Source organism: Procambarus clarkii, chromosome 37, assembly GCF_040958095.1.
Source record: "Procambarus clarkii isolate CNS0578487 chromosome 37, FALCON_Pclarkii_2.0, whole genome shotgun sequence".
Classification (NCBI taxonomy): domain Eukaryota; kingdom Metazoa; phylum Arthropoda; class Malacostraca; order Decapoda; family Cambaridae; genus Procambarus; species Procambarus clarkii.
The window spans coordinates 30,271,320-30,296,076 of record NC_091186.1 but is presented as its reverse complement, the minus strand read 5'-3'; the positions used below and the strand labels follow the sequence as shown (position 1 = coordinate 30,296,076).

General features: G+C 40.8%; 1 protein-coding gene across 1 annotated transcript in view; it reads right to left on the bottom strand.

Moving 5' to 3' along the window:
• Window positions 1-21,566, bottom strand: part of LOC123765944 (E3 ubiquitin-protein ligase TRIM32-like) — a 179,089-nt gene extending 157,523 nt beyond the window's left edge. The window contains exon 1 of the mRNA XM_069337363.1: window positions 21,325-21,566. The gene's annotated coding sequence lies outside the window, so the exon portion shown is untranslated. The remainder of the gene's footprint in view (window positions 1-21,324) is intronic.
• Window positions 21,567-24,757: the final 3,191 nt, after the last annotated feature.

The following is a 24,757-nucleotide window of genomic DNA, read 5'->3' as shown; positions in this document are numbered from 1 at the left end:
AGAACACAATCTGGCTTATATACTGGTTCGTTCGTTACACAGTTCACCTTGCCACTGTTCACCATTGTACCCTCATGAATGGTTGTCAGCATGTTCACTTCTCTCTTGTCTTTCCACCGAACTGAGAGTATTTGATCACATTTCCGTAACTGGCACTCACCAACTGCAAGTCTACCATCAAACACTGGCATTTCCCTCCTTCGTGCCTTTACTGTGCCAACCAATCCAGTTTTATTTTCAACCAAAAACTTAGTTAGCAATGGACTTGTATAGTAATTATCTGAGTATAAGATGTGGCCCTTGTTCATCCATGGTGCCATCAGTGACTACACCACACTACCCGAGAAACCATGTTCGTCGTTACCGGGAATGTCTACATCGCTAGCTGAATACAGAATCATGTGTAACACGTATCCTGTTTCACAGTCACACAGTACAAAGAATTTCAATCCAAATCTGTTTCGTTTGGAGGGAATATACTGCTTGAATGAAACATGTCCTTTGAAAAGCACAAAGGATTCGTCAATCACCAGCTTCTGTGCTGGTACGTAAAAATCTCTGAACTTATCAATCACTTCATTCATATAGGGCATCACTCGCCAAAGTCTATCATCCTCTGTCCGGTCCTCATTACTTGCAAAATGCAGACACCTGAGGAGTATCTGAAACCTATCTCGGGATATATATTTCCCTAAGAAAGGTGTTGAAATAGTCAGATCTTTGCTCCAGTAATCTGTGATAGCGTGTTTGACAGTGCTTCATCAACATACATATTACTAAAAACACATACATTTCACCTACATTGGTGGTTTTCCAATGTTGCAATTGTGAAAATTCTGTTATCTCTCTTCTAATGAGATGAGCCGCATGAAGGTTTGTTTGGTGTACAATATATTCCATGAGCGGCTCATCATAGAATGCTGTAAAATAAAATAGGATATGAGTGTAAAATTCACTCATATCCTCTCCATTATCAGGAAAAAGCTCGGTAATCCCATCTTTATTGTCAAAGGCAGGAATTCGAGGAATAAAACCAGCACCATCACTCCACAATAGTACACCTGGTGTCCTGCGAGACGCAACAGGGGCACAACGGCGAGGAAGTGATGTACACAGTGGACCAGGAGCTGAAGCCCGTCTACACACAGTACGGCCGCTACGTGCACATAAGGTGGAAGCACGTGAACATCACCACACTACACAGTACCCATAAAAGGTTGATGCATAAGCTGGAGAAACAGGCAGAAGTAACTGGTAGGGCGCTCCAGTGGATAAGGGAGTACCTAAACAATAGGAAGCAGAGAGTTACAGTGAGGGGTGAGACTTCAGACTGGCGTGAAGTCACCAGTGGAGTCCCACAGGGCTCTGTACTTGGACCTATCCTGTTTCTGATATACGTAAATGATCTCCCAGAGGGTATATACTCATTCCTCTCAATGTTTGCTGACGATGCCAAAATTATGAGAAGGATTAAGACAGAGGAGGACAGCTTGAGACTTCAAGAAGACCTGGACAAGCTGCAGGAATGGTCGAACAAATGGCTATTAGAGTTTAACCCAACCAAACGTAATGTAATGAAGATAGGGGTAGGAAGCAGGAGACCAGATACAAGGTACCATTTGGGAGATGAAATACTTCAAGAGTCAGAGAGAGAGAAAGACCAGGGGTTGATATCACACCAGACCTGTCCCCTGAAGCTCATATCAAGAGGATAACATCAGCAGCATATGCCAGGTTGGCCAACATAAGAACGGCCTTTAGAAACTTGTGTAAGGAATCTTTCAGAACATTATATACCACTTATGTCAGACCAATCCTGGAGTATGCGACTCCAGCATGGAGTCCATATCTAGTCAAGCATAAGACTAAAATGGAAAAGGTTCAAAGGTTTGCCACCAGACTAGTACCCGAGCTGAGAGGTATGAGCTACAAGGAGAGACTACGGGAATTAAACCTCACTTCGTTGGAAGACAGAAGAGTTAGGGGGGGACATGATCACCACATTCAAGATTGTCAAGGGAATCGACAGGGTTGATAAAGACAGGCTGTTTGACACAAGGGACACACGCACTAGGAGACACAGGTGGACATTGAGTGCCCAAATGAGCCACAGATATATTAGAAAGAACTTTTTTAGTGTCAGAGTGGTTGACAAATGGAATGCATTAGGAAGTGATGTGGTGGAGGCTGACTCCATACACAGTTTCAAGTGTAGATATGATAGAGCCCAATAGGCTCAGGAACCTGTACACCTGTTGATTGACAGTTGAGAGGCGGGACCAAAGAGCCAGAGCTCAACCCCCGCAAGCACAACTAGGTGAGTACACTACCCGAGAACATCACCATCACTACACTACTCTTGGTGCCTCATGTTGTTCCATGCGGCGGCGCTTGGCTGGGCGAGACGCTGCTGACGCGACAAATTCTCGCCCAGTAACACCACTGGTACTGGCACCAGGCTCTGTAACACTATGTTCTGATTCCACTTCACTAAAACCAGAAAAAGAGTCACCTTCCTCTGACTTGTCACCGAAAATATCCTCAGACTCTAAATAAGCACATGAACTGTGTGGTCGAGGGTGAATTGGGGTCAACACTGGGCAAGGTGGTATGGGTGAGCATAAAGGCATCGCCATGGGAGGCGGCTGTATCTCATTTTCACTGTCAGTGCTACTATCATCGGTCAATTGTGTGTAGTCTTTATCAATATCAGTTATCAAAATCACTTTCCTCACCATCAGAAAATAATTCACTGGTTATTTGCTCTTAGGCGAGTGATTGCGTGGTGCGCGCCCGGGAAGTGTTCGGCCGTACGCTCGACATGGTGGCTGCTGGGTAACTGATGCCTCCCACGCGATGGTAGCGTCAGCTGGATTTTTTTTTACAAAATGGTGTCTGTTTACTATAACCCCTAAGCAGCGTATGGGAGTCCCCTCTACCCGCGGGCCTTTCAAATCTTGCGCGGTACTCCAATGCATCATATGATGTGGAGCGCAAGTTACTGCAAGTCACTTAACTCATCATATGATGTGTTGCGCACTTAAAGGGTTAATACGCTCAGCATCACTAGTTAATGACAACATAATAAATATACTTACCATCACTAGTTAATAACAATATGATACACACACACACACTGGTAGTACAGTAAGAATAAAATTGTCCTTACCATCATTAATGGGCAGAAGTTGTGTCTGCTATCGTCCTTGGGAGCCGAGCAGAGATGGAAGCAGTATTACCTATTAGGCAAAATAAAACAAATTTAAGGTTTCTATTACTAAATTTTTCCCACCAAAACATAGTACATTTTTAGAAAAATTTAATAATATTTTTTAGGTATTGTACTTTGAGCAAAAGTAAGGAGGGTGGGCAGGAGTAAGGAGGGTGGGCAGGAGTAAGGAGGGTGGGCAGGAGTAAGGCAGGTGGGCAGGAGTAAGGAGGGTGGGCAGGAGTAAGGAGGGTAGGCAGGAGTAAGGAGGGTGGGCAGGAGTATGGAGGGTGGGCAGGAGTAAGGAGGGTGGGCAGGAGTAAGGAGGGTGGGCAGGAGTATGGAGGGTGGGCAGGAGTAAGGAGGGTGGGCAGGAGTAAGGAGGGTGGGCAGGAGTAAGGAGGGTGGGCAGGAGTAAGGAGGGTGGCCAGGAGTAAGGAGGGTGGGCAGGAGTAAGGAGGGTGGCCAGGAGTAAGGAGGGTGGGCAGGAGTAAGGAGGGTGGGCAGGAGTAAGGAGGGTGGGCAGGAGTATGGAGGGTGGGCAGGAGTATGGAGGGTGGGCAGGAGTAAGGAGGGTGGGCAGGAGTAAGGAGGGTGGGCAGGAGTAAAGAGGGTGGGCAGGAGTAAGGAGGGTGGGCAGGAGTAAAGAGGGTGGGCAGGAGTATGGAGGGTGGGCAAGAGTATGGAGAGTGGGCAGGAGTAAGGAGGGTGGGCAGGAGTATGGAGGGTGGGCAGGAGTAAGGAGGGTGGACAGGAGTATGGAGGGTGGGCAGGAGTAAGGAGGGTGGGCAGGAGTATGGAGGGTGGACAGGAGTATGGAGGGTGGACAGGAGTATGGAGGGTGGGCAGGAGTATGGAGGGTGGGCAGGAGTAAGAAAGGTGGGCAGGAATAAGAAGGGTGGGCAGGAGTAAGGAGGGTGGGCAGGAGTATGGAGGGTGGGTAGGAGTAAGGAGGGTGGACAGGGGTATGGAGGGTGGGCAGGAGTATGGAGGGTGGGTAGGAGTAAGGAGGGTGGACAGGAGTATGGAGGGTGGGCAGGAGTAAGGAGGGTGGGCAGGAGTAAGGAGGGTGGGCAGGAGTAAGGAGGGTGGGCCGGAGTAAGGAGGGTGGACAGGAGTATGGAGGGTGGGCCGGAGTAAGAAAGGTGGGCAGGAATAAGGAGGGTGGGCAGGAGTAAGGAGGGTGGGCAGGAGTAAGGAGGGTGGGCCGGAGTAAGGAGGGTGGACAGGAGTATGGAGGGTGGGCCGGAGTAAGGAGGGTGGGCAGGAGTAAGGAGGGGTGGGCAGGAGTAAGGAGGGTGGGGCAGGAAAGGGGAAGGGGGTATGGGCAGGTTCTCGGATGCCTCCCCTCCCTCTCTAGCAGCCTAGGTAATACAAACCACGTGCATTAACCCTAAAGCTGCTACAGCCTGGGCTGTAAAAGCTGGGGCTGGGCAAAAAATATTTGAATTATGTGAAAATTAATATTAAATGTTAGACAAATCTCCAACTTATTGGCATAAGCGTCATGCAAGTTTCATCCTAATATTTTCAAAAATGTATTTTAGACAATTTTTTTTTAAAAGGAGAACATTTTGTTGATAAGGAGAACAGCTCCTATTAACTGGAACTGAGGGATAATGCAGTAATAAAGAGATGCAAGCACTTGTACAATGTACAAAGAAGAAGAATAGTAGCAAGAAGTGTCCACAAAGTGGATATGCAGCTGGTGCCTGTATAGCATTGCTGAGTAATACATCATAATACCAATAATAATGAGCATGTTATCATGCTCTATTTTGTTAAATATCATAAAAATGTATTGCCTAATGTTAATATCTGTTGCTGTCACCAATATCCAAAAAATATATATATTTTTTATCTCCTTTGTTTATTATCTCATTTTGATGTAACCTCTACATCCTGGAGAGTGCATACCCATCCCTAACTATGTCAAGATAGAATGAAATTGGTCACCCAATAAATCAGTCACAACTGGCAGAGCTTGGGACTTTGAATTTTTTTTTACTGAGTTTTTCACAGATTTCAAATTCTATTTTCTTTGTCTCTTTAGGCGGTTTTTGATGATCAGGGCTTTATCACTTTTATAAAGTACAGTAGCACCTCGATTAACGAGCGGCTGTATCTAAGATCCTTTCGAGTAACGAGTGAGCCACTCACAGCAAATTTGTCTATTGACGAGCTTCACCTCTATTAACCCTTAACGTGCTCGGGGTCTAATATCCTGCTATCCACACAGGCGCATGTCATTTTGAAAAAAAAAAAAATTTTTTTTTTTTTTGCTAATCTGTTAAGTTCTGTTCACTGATCACGGGAAAAATAAAAAAAAAATTCTATTGTACTTACTTTTGTTGCAATAGAGCCGAGAAGCTCGGTGATGACGTCACAATCTGCATGTTCGCTCATGCAGTACACGCCCGGGAGGTGTTGCGCGCGGTCCTCAAACAGCCAGAGTTGCCACAAATATATTTTCGCGCTATTTATTTACAATGTCTAAGCGCATTTTATCTATTTTTTTTTCACTAATTGTGTTTCAAATACTGTTTGAACATATTTTGTATCAATAATTGTTGCATATTTGAGTATACACAGGCGCACACAAATGTTTTCAATTACGGCAATATAATATGTCATTACAGTCTATTATATTGTATGTTCTGCTTATATTTGTATATATTTACACACACGCACACGCTATCTGCTTATATGTTTACATATTTACACACTTGCACACGCTATACACACTTTGAAGCACACTTAGAAGATTTCTAGACTGTGGTAGCCATTGAAGCAGTCGACAGCACATAATGGGATACCACACGTTTCACACCATGTTTGCACAAGCTTCCGTTTCTTGTCTCTACGTGTCGTTGTTTTACACACCAAGCAATCACGTTGGGCTATTGCACGCTTCACACCAGGTGGCAAATACTTAAGTTTGTGTGCTAGGAAGCCTTCAGTGTGAGCGAGGCGTGGAGTACCAGCATGCTGCAACAGTGGGTTTATGATGGGCCGCTGAATACCTGGGACATCTTTTGCAAACTTTCCTAATAACTGTATTGCAGCATCAAATACAAAGTCACGGAAAGTGGGCTTACGTCCAGTTCTCACAAGGTACATGTTGAAACAGTTCAGCATGCTCATGTCCACAAGATGGAAGAACACTTTTTTCGTCCACCTACATGTCTTCCGCACACACTCTGCAGTGCCAATCATCATGTCTGATTTATCAATCAACCGCATGTTGATATTATAGTCTAAAACACAGTCTGGCTTATATAGTGGTGCGTTTGTTTTATGGCTCACTTTCCCACTGTTCACCATTGTTCCATCATGAATTGTTGTCAACAAGTTCACCTCTCTTTTGTCTTTCCACCGAACTGACAGAATGTTATCACTTTTCCTTCTCTGACACTCACCAACTGCAATGTCGTTGTCAAACACAGGCATTTCCCTTCGTTGTGGCTTTACTGTACCAACCAATCCGGTTCTATTTTCTAGCAAGAACCGAGCTAGCAAGGGACTTGTATAGTAATTATCTGTGTATAAAATGTGTCCCTTGTTCATCCACGGAGCCATGATGGTCTTCACTACACTCCCCGAGAATCCATGTTCGTCGTTACCGGGAATGTCTACATCACTAGCCGAGTACAGAATCATGTGTAACACATATCCTGTCTCACAATCACAAAGAAAAAAAAATTTCAGGCCAAATCGGTTTCGTTTTGAGGGAATGTACTGTTTGAATGGAACACGTCCCTTGAAAAGTATGAGAGATTCATCAACCACCAGCTTCTGTGCTTGTACGTAAAAATCTCTGAATTTTCCAATAACATCGTTCATGTAGTGCCTCACTCGCCACAGTCTATCATCAGGTGTTCGGTCCTGAACACTTCCAAAATGTAGACACCTGAGGAGTATCTGAAACCTGTCTCGTGACATATATTTCCCAAATAAAGGTGTTGGTATTGTCTTGTCCTTGCTCCAATAGTCATTTATTGCATGTTTGTGACAGTGCTTCATCAACAAACAGAGTGCCAAAAACACATACATTTCCGCCACTGTGGTATTTTTCCAACGCTGCAGTCGTGAAAATTCTGTGATATCCCTCTCAATCAGGTAAGCAGCATGCAGGTTCGTTTGGTGTACAATGTATTCCATGAGTGGTTCATCATAGAATGCTGTAAAATATTCCATCTCAGCCATGTCCTCACCTTGATTAGGGAAAAGGTTTGTAATCCCTACATCTTTATCGTCAAAGTGAGGAATATTAGGAATAAAATCGTCACCATCACTCCACTCAAGTACACCAGGCGTCCTGCGAGATGCAGAGGAAAGACGGCGAGGAAGCGATGCATACCGGCGACCAGGAGCTGAATACCGTCTGCGAGAAGCACGGCGGCTACGTGCACGTGAGGTGGGTGCACGTGAGGTGGGTGCACGTGAACACGAGGGTCTTGGTCCCTCATGTGGTGCCATGCAGTGGCGCTTGGCCGGGCGAGATGCTGCTGACGCGACAATTTCTCGCCCAGTTACACCACTGGTACCAGCCACAGGCTCAATAAAACTTTGATCTGAGTCACTAAACCCAGAAAAGGAGTCACCTCCCTCTGACTCGTCACCCTCAAACAGAAAATATCCACAGGAACTGTGAGGTCGTGGTAGAATTGGGGTAGAAAATGGGCGAGGAGGCATGGGAGAGCGTATAGGCCTCGCCATGGCATGGCGGTCATTCTCACTTTCACTGCTGCTGCTACTATCACCCGGCAACTGTGTATAATCCTCATCGTTGTCTGAATCGTCAAACACACTTTCTTCACCTTCAGAGAATAATTCGTGGGCTATTTGCTCTGGGGTGAGGGACTGAGTGGTGCGTGCCCGTGAGGCGTTTGACCGTGCGCTCGCCATGGTGACTCTCGCTAAACTGAGGCCTCCCATGCCATCGGATCGTGAGCTGGATTTTTTTTCAAAATGGCCGCTGTTTACTAGAGCCCCTGGGCAGCGTATGGGACCCCCAGCTACACCGCGGGCCATTCAAATCGTGCGCGGTACCCATACACTTCATATGAAGTGAAGCGCAGTTGACTGGTAAAACGATTTACACTTCATATGAAGTGATGCGCACTTTAAGGGTTAACGAGCAAAACCACATGGTGCTTCCTAGCGTCTTGCGGGTTCTCACAAATTCTCGGACGCCTCCGACGCCAGTGTTGTTGTTGTATCGCGCACGACAAGCATCCCTCTGCATTTATTTGTGCTTTTCTTTCGGTATTTTGTGGTTTTGTGACAACAATTTGTAACGCAAGATGTCGCCAAAGAAGCTGCTTGTTAAAGATAGTCTTGTCAAGAGGAAGAAACACACAATTACTATGGATTTGAAGAAGGAAATTATAGCAAAGCATGAGCGTGGTGTCTGTGTGACTGATCTCACAATGGAGTATGGCAGATCCTCATTAACAATTTGCACCATTAGTAAGGGGATGAGGAGGTAAGGGAGGATGCTGCCTCTTTCAGTGAGATCAGGGAAGTGTTGGGAATGTTTGGAAAGGTGACCGCATTCTTGGAAAAACTGCCCTGATAAAGCAGTGACAACCTTGTGTGTGAACATGTTTAATGACAATTTGCTGACTCGTTTTAGGAACATCCTAAAACAAAGACAAAAGCAATTGTCAATAGATACGTTCTTTGGAAAAGTAGAGAAAAGAAGAGCCAGTGATAGTGAACCACAATCCAGTCCCAGTGGGGAGAAATTTCCGAGAGAGCCCCCCTGATTCAGAGGTGGATTCTCCTTCCACACCATAACCCCTCTCCTCCTTCCCACCTCCCCATCGTCTCATTCAAGCAAGCAACGACTCTTCATAAGGTAAACATGAAAATAGTACAACAAAACATTCATAAATACATGTGTAGTATTATATTTACATTATAAAATGTCATACAAGTATGGATATTTTTGTGAGTGGAACGGATTAAATTTATTTCCTTTATTTTATATGGGGAAATTTGTTTCTAAAGACGAGTTTTCCACATAACGAGCTCGGTGCCAGAAAGGATTAAACTCGTTAATCGAGGTGCCACTATATACATTTTTATCCCCTAAATCATTATAATTTTTCCTATACAGTATTTAGTTTTTTTGTTTTTTTTGGGGGGGGGTATTTTTTCTTGACATCATTCCAACACATATTGACCTACAACTTTCACATATTTGAGTACGAATGCCAAACAACGTTTATTAAAACATATAAGTAAATTAATGAATTAGAACTACCTTATTCATTGTCGATAAATTTAACTTCAATTATCTCTAAAACTTTGAGTCAGCTTCAAAAAATTCAGTTTCTGACCGATTCTCACGATTTTTACAAATAATGTGCACAGTTGTCTGTTCTACAATCCTATTGGAATGGATTTTTCACAAACCCTAAACATTTGTAGTTATCAATTTTTTTTCTAAATTTGGCACATAATTCAAATGCCACATTGATGATATTTTTTACAGTAAACTAAACTGAAAACATATATTCTAAATCTATGAAAATGAAGATCATATACTATTCTGAGAGCATAATAACACCAAATGAACAATTAGTGATAGTTTATATTTTTGCAGCTGATTTCAATATCTGAAGTTTTCAATATTCAATTTTATAATTATTTTTTATTTTCTTAATTTTCAAGTTACGTTTGTGATCATTTAGACAAAGTTGCGGGATTTGCTAGTATGCACAAAAAATTGGAAAGCATTAGAGCAAATTTGAGAAATTGAACTTTGCCATCAGGTCCTGTCGTATATGTATGCCATGCACAGCTTAAGGGTTAATACAGAACTGTACTGTATAAAATGCATAAAACTTCAAAACTAACAATATTTCTCTAATTATAACAATAATAATATTTTAAATAAAACAATTTGTAACAGTCAATATGTACATTAAATTTTTAGTATGCCTATAAAATAAGCACAGGTCATGTCAATGCGTTGGACCTGGATGAGATGGCTGGCACCATGTGCTTCTCCTCTTCCTGGGGTAAAAACATCGGGTTCACGTGCGATGGATTTTTGTGATAAATTTTAACAATTTTTACTGTTTGAAATCATTTAATCTGTCAAGATGTCTCAGAGCAGCATTCATGGTATTGAAGGTATAAAACAAAAGAGAAAACATTTGTTAATTGATCAGAAAGTTGACTTCACAGAGAAAGCAGAGTGTGGATACTCTGTCATTTGACTCGCCCAAGAATTCAACATCGATAAAACTACAATTTGTGATATAAAAAAGCAGAGGATAATATTAAGAAATTCTTTGCTCAAACTGATGCAATAGGCAACAGGAAAAATTGAGGCCTGCAAAGTATACGGGTTTGGACTCGTCTGTATTTAAATGGTTTACATAGCATGGTGCGAAAGGAATTGCTGTTTCAGTTGATTCTATTAGAAATGCAGCTGAAAGACTTGCTGTAAAGTTAAACATAGACAATTTCAAGGCTAGCATTGAATGGGAATGTCGATTTAAAGAGAGGCTTGGCATCATTAACAAGATTGTGCTCTAACGCAGATGGCAGTCACCGAACAAAGTACGCAATTGTTGGGAAATCTGCCAACCCAAAAGCATTGAAAAACTGCATGAACAGACTACCTGTCATCTACTACAACTCAAAAAATGCCTGGTTCACACAGATTATTTTTGAGGATTGGTTCCAGAATCACTTTTATAAATTAGTAAAAAAGCAGCAGATCAATGAGTGTAGAATTCATCCTGATGAGGTAAAGGTAATGCTGTTGACAGATAATGCCCCAGCTCACCCCATTGCTAAATTAACATCGCCTGATGGCAAAATAACATGTATGGCTTTACCACCAAACACTACATCTGTAATACAGCCCATGGATTAAGGGTTATCTATGCTCTCAAAAGGCTTTGTCTGGCTAATGTTTGAGGCTAATGCCTGAGCTATGAATTTAGACATTATGGAAGTTCTGCTCTCTGAGGAAGACGAGATACTTAACCACTGCACTGCGCAACGAGCTTGTAGGCGCTCGACGGGTGGTGCGTAACACACCTCAGGGATCTTATAGGTATAGCGTATGATTCAAAACTCCCGCAGCTACATGGGGTTCACATCAGCCTCCTCAGGGCTCTTATAAAGAGACGTCATTTAAAAAAAAATTGTGGGCAACATTCCCGGGTGTAAGAGCCTCAGTACTGAGTGAGCAACCAAGGCTGGCGCATGCAGCATGAGCTCACAGCACTGCTGTTCAGCTTGTGACCACAGCATTGCCAAATAATGTCAAAATATATATGTAACTGGTATTATTTAGCCATGATAGGACGATAATAGCAGGATTGTGGTGATAATTAGTGCTGTGCATAGTATTGTGGGAGGTGGAATTTTGGTGAGGGAGGGAGGGAATCGAGGTAGCGTCAGTGTGTGGCAGCCACTCTTGTTTTGCTCACCATACTAGCTTAGTGGTTCACTATGGTGAACACAAATGTAGATACATATATATAATGTGTGTGTATATAGTGTAATAACAGCAACAGGAGTATATTGGGAGGAACCATTTTGGTGAGAGAGGTGGCGTCGTACTTGTAGCATTGTCGTCTGCTGTGTGACTTGTCATGCAGTGTATGGTGGCCACTGTTCTGTTTGGACATAATACCAGTTTAGTTGTACGGTTATGGTGAATAAAACACGTTGATATTTATACATAATGTGTGTAAATAGTGTAATAAAAACAATAACAGTATGGTGGGAGGAGGAATGTTGGCGAGTAAGGTGTTGGAGAAGTGAGGGAGGGCTGGCTGGGTGTGGCAGCTCAATCTTGTTTTTTGGGCTCACCATACCAACTTAGTGGTTTGTTATGGTGAACACACATGTAAATGGTTATATACAATGTGTGTATATAGTGTAATAACAGCAAAAACACTGTTTGATCGTAGAATATAATATACACCTTACATCTTGTATAATCTATGATTGAACAACTGACCACTATCGTACCTTCCTCATAGCAAACATGGACATAACACCACCAGAAGCAAACTCTCATTCAGGCTACACAGTGAATCAGCTTTAGGCAATCTCTCAAATGCACTTTACAATATTAACTGAGAATCTGAATTCAAGAATACACAGGATATAAACTCATTAACTAACCTCTTTCTCTCCAAGACTCTAAGCTTCTACAATACTCACTGTCCCCTCCTTATCAAACAAGTAACTGACAAAAGAATAAACAATCCGTGGCTGAACAAATCCACAAGAGCCGTGACGAGGATTCGAACCTGCGTCCGGGAGCATCCCAGACACTGCCTTAATCGACTGAGCTACGACAGGGTAAAAAGGGTTGAAACCAAAGTTCTACTGAACTTACTGGAGCCCGAAGCCTCTCCGAGGCACAAACCAGGCTTTTACACACCCCCCCCCCCCCCTGCACGCGAGCTATGTCAATAGGCCGTTCTCCCTCTTCGCCCTTACATCATCACACACAGAGATCACACTAAAGTGATGCATCAAATGAACAAATCCACAAGGGCCGTGACGAGGATTCGAACTTGCGTCCTGGAGCATCCCAGACACTGCCTTAATCGACTGAGCTACGAGAGGGTAAAAAGCCCTTTTTACCCTGTCGTAGCTCAGTAAAAAGCCCTAAAAAAGCCCTTTCAACTCTTTTTACCCTGTCGTAGCTCAGTCAATTAAGGCAGTGTCTGGGATGCTCCAGGACGCAGGTTCGAATCCTCGTCACGGCCCTTGTGAATTTGTTCATTTGATGCATCACTTTAGTGTGATCTCTGTGTGTGATGATGTAAGGGCGAAGAGGGAGAACGGCCTATTGACATAGCTCGGGTGCAGGGGGGGGGGGTGTAAAAGCCTGGTTTGTGCCTCGGAGAGGCTATGGGCTCCAGTAAGTTCAGTAGAACTTTGGTTTCAACCCTTTTTACCCTGTCGTAGCTCAGTCGATTAAGGCAGTGTCTGGGATGCTCCCGGACGCAGGTTCGAATCCTCGTCACGACCCTTGTGGATATGTTCATTTGATGCATCACGTTAGTGTGATCTCTGTGTGTGAATCCGTGGCTCACAAGTGGCATACTCAAATCAATCAACAAAAAACTTGAATATGAAAAGAAATCTAGGATTGGCCTAGTTACAAAGGAAGTAGTTAAAAGGTACTCATCAGTGCTTACCAGAATCATAAGAAAAGCTAAACTTTCATATTATGAGAATAGATTCAAAGAAGCAAAAGGCAACATGAAAAACACATGGAAAACCATCTCTAATATCCTAGGAACAAAACGACACTCCCACAACCAGAAAATACTCTCTAAGGATAGCTACACAGTGTCAACTGATTTAAAAATGGCAAATGAATTTAATAGCTTCTTTTCATCGGTTGGTGCTAACCTTGCCAGTAAAATTCCACAGACTCAGACACATATCTCTCAGTCAGCTATCCAAACTATCTTCTCCTTTCACCAGTCAGCCCGACAGATGTTGTGTCCATCATACACTCACTAAAAACCAAAGCTGGGAACATCAGTGAAATCCCATCCAATGTATACAAGAGCGCCTCCCATGCCCTTGCGCCACCTATAGCTCTGCTGTTCAACAAATCCCTAGAGTGTCATACCTTCCCTGATATTCTTAAAAAAGCAAGAGTAACGCCAGTTCATAAAGGAGGTAATCCGGCAAACATAAACAATTATAGACCAATATCAAACCTACCCATCCGGTGGCCTCGTAGCCTGGTGGATAGCGCGCAGGACTCGTAATTCTGTGGCACGGGTTCGATTCCCGCACGAGGCAGAAACAAATGGGCAAAGTTTCTTTCACCCTGAATGCCCCTGTTACCTAGCAGTAAATAGGTACCTGGGAGTTAGTCAGCTGTCACGGGCTGCTTCCTGGGGGTGGAGGCCTGGTCGAGGACCGGGCCGCGGGGACACTAAAAAAAAAAAGCCCCGAAATCATCTCAAGATAACCTCAAGATAACCCATACTATCAAAAATATTTGAAAAAATTATCTACAAACAGCTCTACTCCTACCTTGTAAAATTTGACATACTCAGCCCCTGTCAGTTTGACTTCTGCTCCCAAAAGAGTACCAACGATACAATTATTAGTCTCTTTGATATAATTTACTCAGCCCTTGACAAAAATGAGTTTCCGATTGGACTCTTCATTGACCTGAGAAAGGCCTTTGATACTGTTAATCGCAACTACCTCTTACTTAAACTCCATCATTATGGTGTAACGGAGGGTGGGGGAAATAGCTGTCTTTAGTCCATTAGTTCGCCCCCCAGTTAGTCAACTATTCTAGAGTTCCCCCCAGAGTTCCTACTGCAACCTCTCTTGTTCAACACCTTGTAACCCAGGTATTTGATTACCTAGGTGCTACAACTACAAGGCACCGTAACTTGATCAGCTACCCGCAAACTCTAGAGAAACTCCAGAACCATTTCACTGCTACAAACGTATACGAGAACCAGAAGGGAAGAAATGGATAATGAAGTAATGAGTGAGGGTTTGGGGTGAGAGAGGTAGGGAGGTGGGAGGAGCGAGGAGGGTCGTCAGTTGAAAGGGAGAGTTTGGAGAGGGGCGGAGGGAGAAGAGAGAGAGTATGGAGATGAGTGGAGGTAGAGGTAGAAGGGTAGGTAGGTAGAAGTACAAAAGTAGATAGTAGAAGTAGTAGTGCTGCCACCATCCATTCTAGACAGTACATACATGACAAGGAATGGAACTTGTCTGTATCAAAAGATGTTATTAGCATATGTCAACTGGAATCATGTTCCAGGCAAGATTCTTTAATCCCATAGTCTCAAGAGTACTCTACACTTTAGTTTGCATATTGTATCCAAAAATCCCAAATCTAGGAACAATTAAAATCAGATTAAAAGTAAGTGAATTTCTCAATAAATTCATCAAGTATATTTAAAAGGATAGATATCATAATTCAAGCAAACAAACTGAAGGTTCACTATTAAATTACAAAGTGAGCCATTACCCAAGAATTTGAGACCATTACCACTGTCTGCCCCTGCTAGTCACACAACACTAGTAAACACGACTAAGTCACCTTCCATGTTCAACTCACCAAGTGTCTGCCAATAGCTGGATAGAGAGAGAGGGGGACTGTAGTTGACAGAAACAGTCCCGCCCCGTCCGGCTGACAGCCTCCCTGGCTATGCTGTCCTCTGTTCTGCTCTGCTGGCTGTTCTCCTATTGCTTATCCTCCCGAATCTACAGCTCTCCAAGTACATATTGGGAAACCTAGTAGCTAACTCCGCCCACAAGTAGATAGCCCCAGGCACTCAACCAAGCCACACCTAAAACTGGCGGCTTGTTTGAAGGCTATCAGGCTACAATTATCAGATTAGCAGAAGCAAGGTGAAATTTGCTTGAGCTGACCTCAGGTCAACTTGAGGTCATTAACGCTTAGAGGTGTGAGTTTCAGGCCGACTGAATGGCACCTTTCAAATCCTTGTCTGTGACTCATGAACTATATATATATATATATATATATATATATATATATATATATATATATATATATATATATATATATATATATTAAATACAACAAAACAAAACACCTTTACGGTGTTACAATGGAATCCGAGGCCATGCCCTGGACTATATCCAATCCTATCATAGTGATAGACACCAATGTGTAGCCATCAATGATATAACCTCTCCCACTCTACCAATAAAAGTGCGGAGTGCCACAGGGCAGCATCTTGGGACCTCTCCTATTTCTTATATACATCAATGATCTGCCTAATGTCTCTAACATTCTGAAACCTATATTGTTTGCTGATGATACTACCCTCATCTACTCTAACCCCAACCTACATACACTAAATAATGTTGTTAATAATGAGCTAAAAAAAGTCCACTATGGATGTCAATCAACAAACTATCACTTAACATAGAAAAGACCTACTACATCTTATTTGGTAGCAAATCAACAAATGCAATTCAGTTTCAGATAGATAATGTTAACATTAGTAATAAAAATGATGGAAAGTTTCATGGCCTATTCCTAGACAAGAGACTGAACTTCAGCACCCACATACAACACATAACTAAGAAAGTCTCTAAAGCAGTTGGTATACTCTCCAAAATCAGATATTATGTACCTAACTCTGCTCTCATCTCACTATATTATGCACTTATCTATCCCTATCTTAATTATGGTATCTGTGCATGGGGTTCAACCACTGCAAACCACCTCAAGTCCATCATTACCCAGCAAAAATCTGCTATCAGAACAATAACCAATTCTGCTTTCAGACAACACTCAGCCCCCTTGTTTAACTCCCTAAACATGCTAAATATAATCTCACTCCACACATTCTCTTGTGTCAATTACATTTACAAAACCCTGTTCTTAAATGCAAATCCTGCACTGAAACTCTCCCTGGACAGATGTAATAGGACCCATTATCAACACACCAGAAATAAATATCTCTGTGATATCCCCAGAGTCAAACTTAATCTGAGTAAACACTCTATACAAATAAAGGGACCCAGTCTATGGAACTCACTCCCTAATGAATTGAAAAGCTGTCCAACTTTGGCGTCATTCAAAAATAAAACTAAAAAGTACCTAATTTCATCTTCATAGTTTTCTACCTTGTTGCTTTAAAATTGCACTGTATCTAGTGCTACCCAATCTCCCAATCTTGATGTACCCAATCCAAACAACTTTACCATTGTGATCATTGCTGTCTTCTTATATGTGCTATCAATTTGCTGTATCGTCCCTATTAATCTTTGTTTAAATTACCAATCAAGCTGTCAATGCAATCAATCAGAGCTTTAATATACCAATGTGCTTTAATATACCTACTAATCTCTCTCATCTCATTTTTTTCTTGCAATGTATCTGTTATCATTTTATTAATTCTGCTAGAATTTACCTACTTAAAATTATCTGTTAGATTAAGGACCTGCCCGAAACGCTGTGCGTATTAGCGGCTTTACAAGATTGTAAATACCATGCTATGTATTCTCACAAACCCAATGTACCTTCTTGTATATAAATAAATAAATAAATATATATATATATATATATATATATATATATATATATATATATATATATATATATATATATATATATATATATATAATATATATATGTGTGTCACATATATAAGCCCCATAATTTTGAGCATAGCGATGAACCCCGAGCGCTCCATCGCCTAGTGCCCAAAATTAGCTCAACTTCCCAGCTCCATCACGGCTAAAGTATGTCACGTACAATATTTATTTTTTAGTTTCCCGTGATCAGAGACTTTATTTTAACATTAGAAGAGAAAAAAAATTTTGCCAAGAATTTATTTCCTGCACACAGGGGCGGGGGGGGGGGGGGGGTGCCATATTTGGAGCCCGATCAACACAGTGACTAATAAGGATACAAAGTATGCTCTCGGACACAAGTTCGAATCCTCGTCACGGCCCCTTGTGGATTTGTTCATACAAAGGCTAGCAAAACACTAGAAAACTTCAAGAAATATTCAATTAAAGATGCAATTTACAACTAGGCCAAAGAATGGAGCGAGTTAAAGGTCACCTCATTAAAGAATGCATGGTATAAAATTCTGAGTGCGGTACCTGGTTAGAATGAAGATGAAGATTACTATTATTTTGAGGGCTATGATAATGTGATTTTTGAGACATTCAGAGATGCAGGTGAGGAAGATGTGCAACTTTCTGATGTGAAGGCATGGTTAGATAATGATGGTGATGATCCAGGTTATGGTGAATTAACTGATAATGAGATTATCCAGTGTGTTACTGGTAATAATGATGAAGATGTGGAAGAGGAAGATGATAGTATGTTACCTATTCCATATGCTGCATCATTGCAAAAGGTTAATGATCTGCTTGATTTGGTTGTTGTAACTGATAATAAAGAGCTGACAGATTATTACCTGCACCTAAAGGACATGAAAGATATTATAATGAAGCTCACAACAAAGAAACAAACTAAGATTCCAAAGTTTTTGGTACGATTTCACAGTAGGCCTACAGGACCAGCACCCAGCACTAGCAAGGACACACCTGTGGATGCCCAGGCAACTGGACCAGCACCCAGCACTAGCAAGGACTCACCTTCCGAGGATGCTCAAGCAACAGGACCAGCACCCAGCACTAGCAAGGACTCACCTTCCAAGGATGTCCAGGCAACTAGACCAGCACCCAGCACTAGCCATAACTTACCTGGGAGTAACAATTGAGCTGTACAGCACAGTTCTAATGACATTAAATGTACAAAGTGTAGTTTATATGATATAAGTGTACTGCAGTAGTGTGATTCTAGTGGTCTGTACTTTATGTACAGACTGTAGTGTATAATGTACATTTGTTAGAAGAGTTACTGTTCTTTAAACAATTTATATTCATGTGTGTGGCACTCACAGGATATTAAGGCTAACAAAGTTTGCACTACAAAACTCAACTGGTAAGGTAAGTACAGAACTGTAACGTGCAATATCAATTTATTTCATTGCAATACAAATTCTTTATTATTTAAATTTTTCATAAGGCAAATGTGGACTGGCATATGCATTAATGTGATTGTATTTTTTTTGGGGGGGGGGGGAAGGGGGTTGCTGGGGCCGAACGGATGGAATGAATTCCACACTGGAATGAATCGGCTATGCCCCATATAGTTCATTCAAGCGAGTACACACATTTAATTTCTACATTTACTGTCTACATTTAATGTCATCTAATTTCATGCATTTCTTTGATAAAGTGTTTACTCGTGTCCTTTATGGTCTTGGTTATTTGAAACTGTTGGCCAAATTAACCTTAAATTATAGTATGTTACTCTATGTTCTGATATGTTCAAAGAAAATGTTATGAGGAATAGTTCACTTGCTTTTCTAAATTACACCTTGTATTTCCATTCTATAATTAATGTAAATAAACTATTGTACTGTTGCTAGAACTACTGACTCCATAATGTAATAATCTATGCTTGTCATCCTTAAGTATCACCTTCTTTGTATTAATTTTTTATTTTCCTTGAACATTCTCATTTTGTTAGCTTACTTCTCTAATAGTATTAAGTGTTTTATCCCGTCACAACTTTAATTAAAAAATTTCTATATTATTATTAATTTTGCCCGAAACGCTTTGCGTAATAGTGGCTTCATTAGTATGTGTAACTTCTGTCCCTTCAATTGAACAATATTCTTATGTTCTTTGTACACACAATCTTTTGAATAAATAATAATATTATTATTATTATTTACACAGAAAATTACACTAAAGTGATATACATCAATGAGAAAATTTCCTCGGGCTGTGAGATGATGCAAACCTGCAATGTTTGCATTACCTCACAGCCTCAGTGGATTGTTCATTGATGTATATCATCTTAGTGTGATTTTCTGTGTATCTGAAGTTGTGCATACAATGTTGAACTACAGTACTTTATCCTTCACCTGAGTGCTTGGGGGTCTTACATAAAACTTGGACTGGCTTCAGAACTGTGATATCAGGATATCACAGACTTCTTGTGATATCAGTAGAAATCCGATTGTAATTAAGTCAGTGGTGGTACAGTAGTAGAGTATGCAGCTGGCAATGCCTTGGTCATGGGTTTGCAACACCACACAGTCCCAGTGGAATTTCTCATTATTATTATTATTATAAGAGTTATCATTATTCGATAGGCCAATGTCCACACCTCAACAATGCCATTGGCATATAATTTACCCCAACAATTCTACTGGCCTACATTACACCTCCAACAATTCCATAGTCCTATTTCCATACCCCAACATTTTTGTTGAAGAAAAAAAAATGGTGTTTGTTGACCAACTTGTATATTAGCTATTTTCTACCATGTTCCCCCCCTTTTTTCATCTTTTATTATTTTTATTTTTTTCTTTCAATGCAATTATACTTTAAGCTCAATTACTATTAAGTTTTAGTCTAAGTGTTTTTTTTTCCCCACCTCACCTTGCCCGGAACGCTATGCGTACTAGTGGCTTTAGGTATTGTATGTACTACCTCTATCTTTAAATCAAACAGAATGTTTGTACTGTAACTCTGCAACTATGTATGTACTTTTCCTAAATAATTTTTTTTATTTTTATTATTAACAATTGTATGTTGGGGGTGTAAGACAATGTTGGAGCAGACAATGGTGGAGCAGAAAGCTCAGTACTCACTTCCCCCCTTCAGAGCAGGAGAGATTGCTGAAATAGAGGGAATACAGAGAACATATACGGCACGCATCGTTGAGATAAAACACCTAAATTATTGGTATCGTCTCAAAGCTCTCCGAATGTACTCTCTAGAAAGGAGACGAGAGAGATACCAAATAATATACACATGGAAAATACTGGAGGGCCAGGTCCCAAATCTACACAGTAAAATAACAACGTACTGGAGTGAATGATATGGAAGAAACTGCAGGATTGAACCAGTGAAGAGCAGAGGTGCCATAGGCACAATCAGAGAAAATAAGAACATAAGAGCAAAGGCAACTGCAGACGGCCTATTGGCCCATACGAGGCAGCTCCTATCTATAACCACCCAATCCCACTCATTTACATGTCCAACCCACGCTTGAAACAATCGAGGGACCCCACCTCCACCACGTTACGCGGTAATTGGTTCCACAAATCAACAATCAACAACCGTTACCGAACCAGTATTTACCCAAGTCTTTCCTAAATCTAAATTTATCTAATTTATACCCATTGTTTCGTGTTCTGTCTTGTGCTGATACTTTTAATACCCTATTAATATCCCCTTTGTTGTGTCCATTCATCCACTTGTAAACCTCTATCATGTTACCCCTAACTCTTCGCTGTATAAACATCAGAGGTCCACGGTTGTTCAACGTTCTCCTAATGACTATAAGAAATATTGCCGGAATAACCGTGGACATCTTCAAGAGAAAACTGAACTGTTTTCTAAGAGAAGTTCCGGATCAGCCAGGCTGTGGTGGGTATGTGGCCCTGCGGGCCGCTCCAAGCAACAGCCTGGTGGACCAAACTCTCACAAGTCGAGCCTGGCCTCGGGCCGGGCTTGGGAAGTAGAAGAACTCCCAGAACCCCATCAAGCAGGTAATGCACTCAAGTACTTACGGAGGATGATGAGAGTGCGAGGAACAAGGTGGTCAGGTGGAGCCAGTGACTCCTTCCTTCAACAGTTTTGTCTCTCCCTCGTGGTATATCCTCAATGTCTTCAGTGGTGTGGCCTCACCACACACACTGCCATAAGTGTCCTGAGAGTACTGTGGGAGGGACAATGTGGCGGGTATTGTGGACACAGGTCTTTAAGACAGGCGAACTTCACGAATCGTGGAGACGTCTATAGCAACCTTTGTTGTGATGACGTCACTCGCTCGCTCGCTTACCCGCCACGGTGCTCTTCCCATTTTCTTTGGTTACTGATCTTTGCCGACCTTTAATATATTTATTTATTTATTTATTGATTTATTTGTGCATATACAAGAATGTACATAAAGAATGTGAGGATACAAATATGGTAATTACAGTCTTGTAAAGCCACTAGCACGCGCAGCGTTTCGGGCAGGTCCTTAATCTAAGAAAATTTTAAGGAGGTAAATACTTGCAAAATTTATAGACAAAAAAATGATAACAGTTACATGAAATGAAAAAAAGAAGATGAGAGAAAATTGTAGGTACAGTATATTAAAGCACATAGGTAGCTAAGATTGATTGCAATGACAGCTTGAATGGTAGTTGACAAAAATTGGTAGGCACAATACAGCAGAAACAATATAAGATTGATTGCAATGACAGCTTGAATGGTAGTTGACAAAAATTGGTAGTCACAATACAGCATATGGCTAGCACATAAAAGAAGACAGCAATGAACACAATGATAAGGTTGTTTGATATTACATAAAAATTAGGAGATTGGGTAACACTAGGTACAGAGCAAATTTAAAGCTCAGTGTAGGAAACTAAGAAGATGAAATTAGGTACTTTTTGGTTTGGCTTTTAAATAAGGCAAAAGTTTTACAGTTTTTCAATTCACTAGGGAGTGAGTTCCATAGACTAGGTCCCTTAATTTGCATTGAGTGTTTACACAGATTAAGTTTGACCCTGGGGATATCAAAGAGATATTTATTTCTGGTGTGGTGATAATGGGTCCTATTACATCTGTCCAGGGAGAGTTTCAGAGCATGGTTTGCATTTAAGAACAGGGTTTTGTAAATGTAGTTGACACAAGAAAATGTGTGGAGGGAGTTAATATTTAGCAAGTTTATGGATTTAAACAAGGGAGCTGAGTGTTGTCTGAAAGCAGAGTTAGTTATTATTCTGATAGCAGATTTTTGCTGGGTGATGATGGGCTTAAGGTGGTTTGCAGTGGTAGACCCCCATGCACAGATACCATAATTAAGATAGGGGTAGATTAGTGCATCTGCATTCGTGCATTACATCTCCTAGGATGAACAGGACCAGAAAAAGCTGTTTGAGTGTGTTATTGTGTCGTCGCAAAATATTCCTGTGGAACGTGAAGGTGAAAAGTGTATTGAAATAGTTCATGCTCTCATAAAAGACGAATTGCAGTTCACTGTAAACAAAACAGACAAATTATTGCTGCCTACAGAGTAGGCAAAAAGAATCCATCAGGTCTAAACCAGCGGAAAATTCGCCTCAAGCTAGCTTCCCAGTCCATAAAATCGCATCTTGTCCGGACAGCTGCAGCCCAACGAAAGGGAATCTACATCAACGAGTGCTTGACTAGAAAAAGACAGCAACTCCTCCACCGCCTGCGTCAAATCCGTCATCAAAACCCAGCTGCGATTCATCAGTGCTTCGTTAGAGATGGCGTGATTAAAACGAGAAAGACTTCAGAAGGTAAAATGTTTACAATTGCTAATGAGGATAACCTCAACACTTTCCTCTCCCAATGTGGTTTGTCTCACCTTATTATCCCTCTCATTGAGTCAACATAATTAACCCCCTTGTCACCTAGTGCGGGCTATGTATCCTAAGTCTCTTTGTTACACTTTTTTAAAGTAAATTTTAATTTAATGTATATTAATCATTTATTGGACTTAATTATTTGAGTGCATTAATATTTTCTTTAGTTCTTATTAATTATAGGATCATAACTAAAGTATTTATAGTTAATAATCATTAGATTAAACTTTCCTATGTTCATTATTCAACTTTTTCTTTGCTTTCATTTATTACCTAGGTTGCCTAGCCTCGCCATACTCCCTTACTCCATTGTACCCCTGGCTTTGCCTGTGTCTCAAAATGCAAATTATTACTTACAGTGTACCTGAGAGAACTTGTAAGCAATCTACCTCAATTTTATTTTTGTTCATTTTGTGTTTGTCTTGTATAGGTCTTGTTTATATTTTAATTTTCCCCCTTTTATATCAAAATTTTGTTTTGTAATTGCCATTCTTGCCTTGTTTTCCTACAACCAGCCTTCTTATGCAGACAAGTATAGACCCAGAACTAAACCTTTTATCCACTATCTATGACAATCATCACTTTAATGATCAAAATTGCAGATATTATACAGCACATGATGTAAACAATGTATTAACACATAATCACAATATCTCTGTAATTAACTTGAATGTAAGATCACTTATTTATTTATTTATTTATTTATTTATTTATTTATTTATTTATTTAATTATTTATTTATTTATTTATTTATATATATACAAGAAGGTACATTGGGTTTGTGAGAATACATTGGATAGTACAGTATTTACATTCTTGTAAAGCCACTAGTACGCACAGCGTTTCGGGCAGGTCCTTAATCTAGCAGATAATTTTAAGTAGGTAATTTCTATCAGAATTGATAAATGATAACAAATACACTGCAAGAGAAAAATGAGATGAGAGAGCTTAGTAAGTATATTAAAGCATATTGTTATATTAAAGCTCTGATTGATTACATTGACAGCTTGATTGGTAATTTAAACAAGATTAATAGACACCATACAGCAGATTGACAGCACATATAAGACAGCAATGATCACAATGGTAAAGATGTTCAGATTGGGTACATAAAGATTGGGAGACTGGGTAGCAATAGATACAGATAAACAAGATTAATAAACACCATACAACAGATTGGCAGCACATATAAGAAAACAGCAATGATCACAATGGTAAAGATGTTCAAATTGGGAACATAAAGGTTGGGAGATTGGGTAGCAATAGATACAGTGCAATTTTACGGCAAAAGATGAAAAACTATGAAGATGAAATTAGGTACTTTTTAGTATTGATTTTGAATGATGTAAATGTTGGACAGCTTTTCAATTCAATAGGGAGTGAGTTCCATAAACTGGGTCCCTTTATTTGCATAGAGTGTTTACACAGATTAAGTTTAACTCTGGGGATATCAAAAAGATATTTATTTCTGGTGTGGTGATAATGGGTCCTATTACATCTGTCCAGGAAGAGTTTCAGAGCAGGATTTGCATTTAAGAACAGGGTTTTGTAAATGTAGTTGACACAAGAGAATTTATGGAGTGAGATTATGTTTAGCATGTTTAGGGAGTTAAACAAGGGG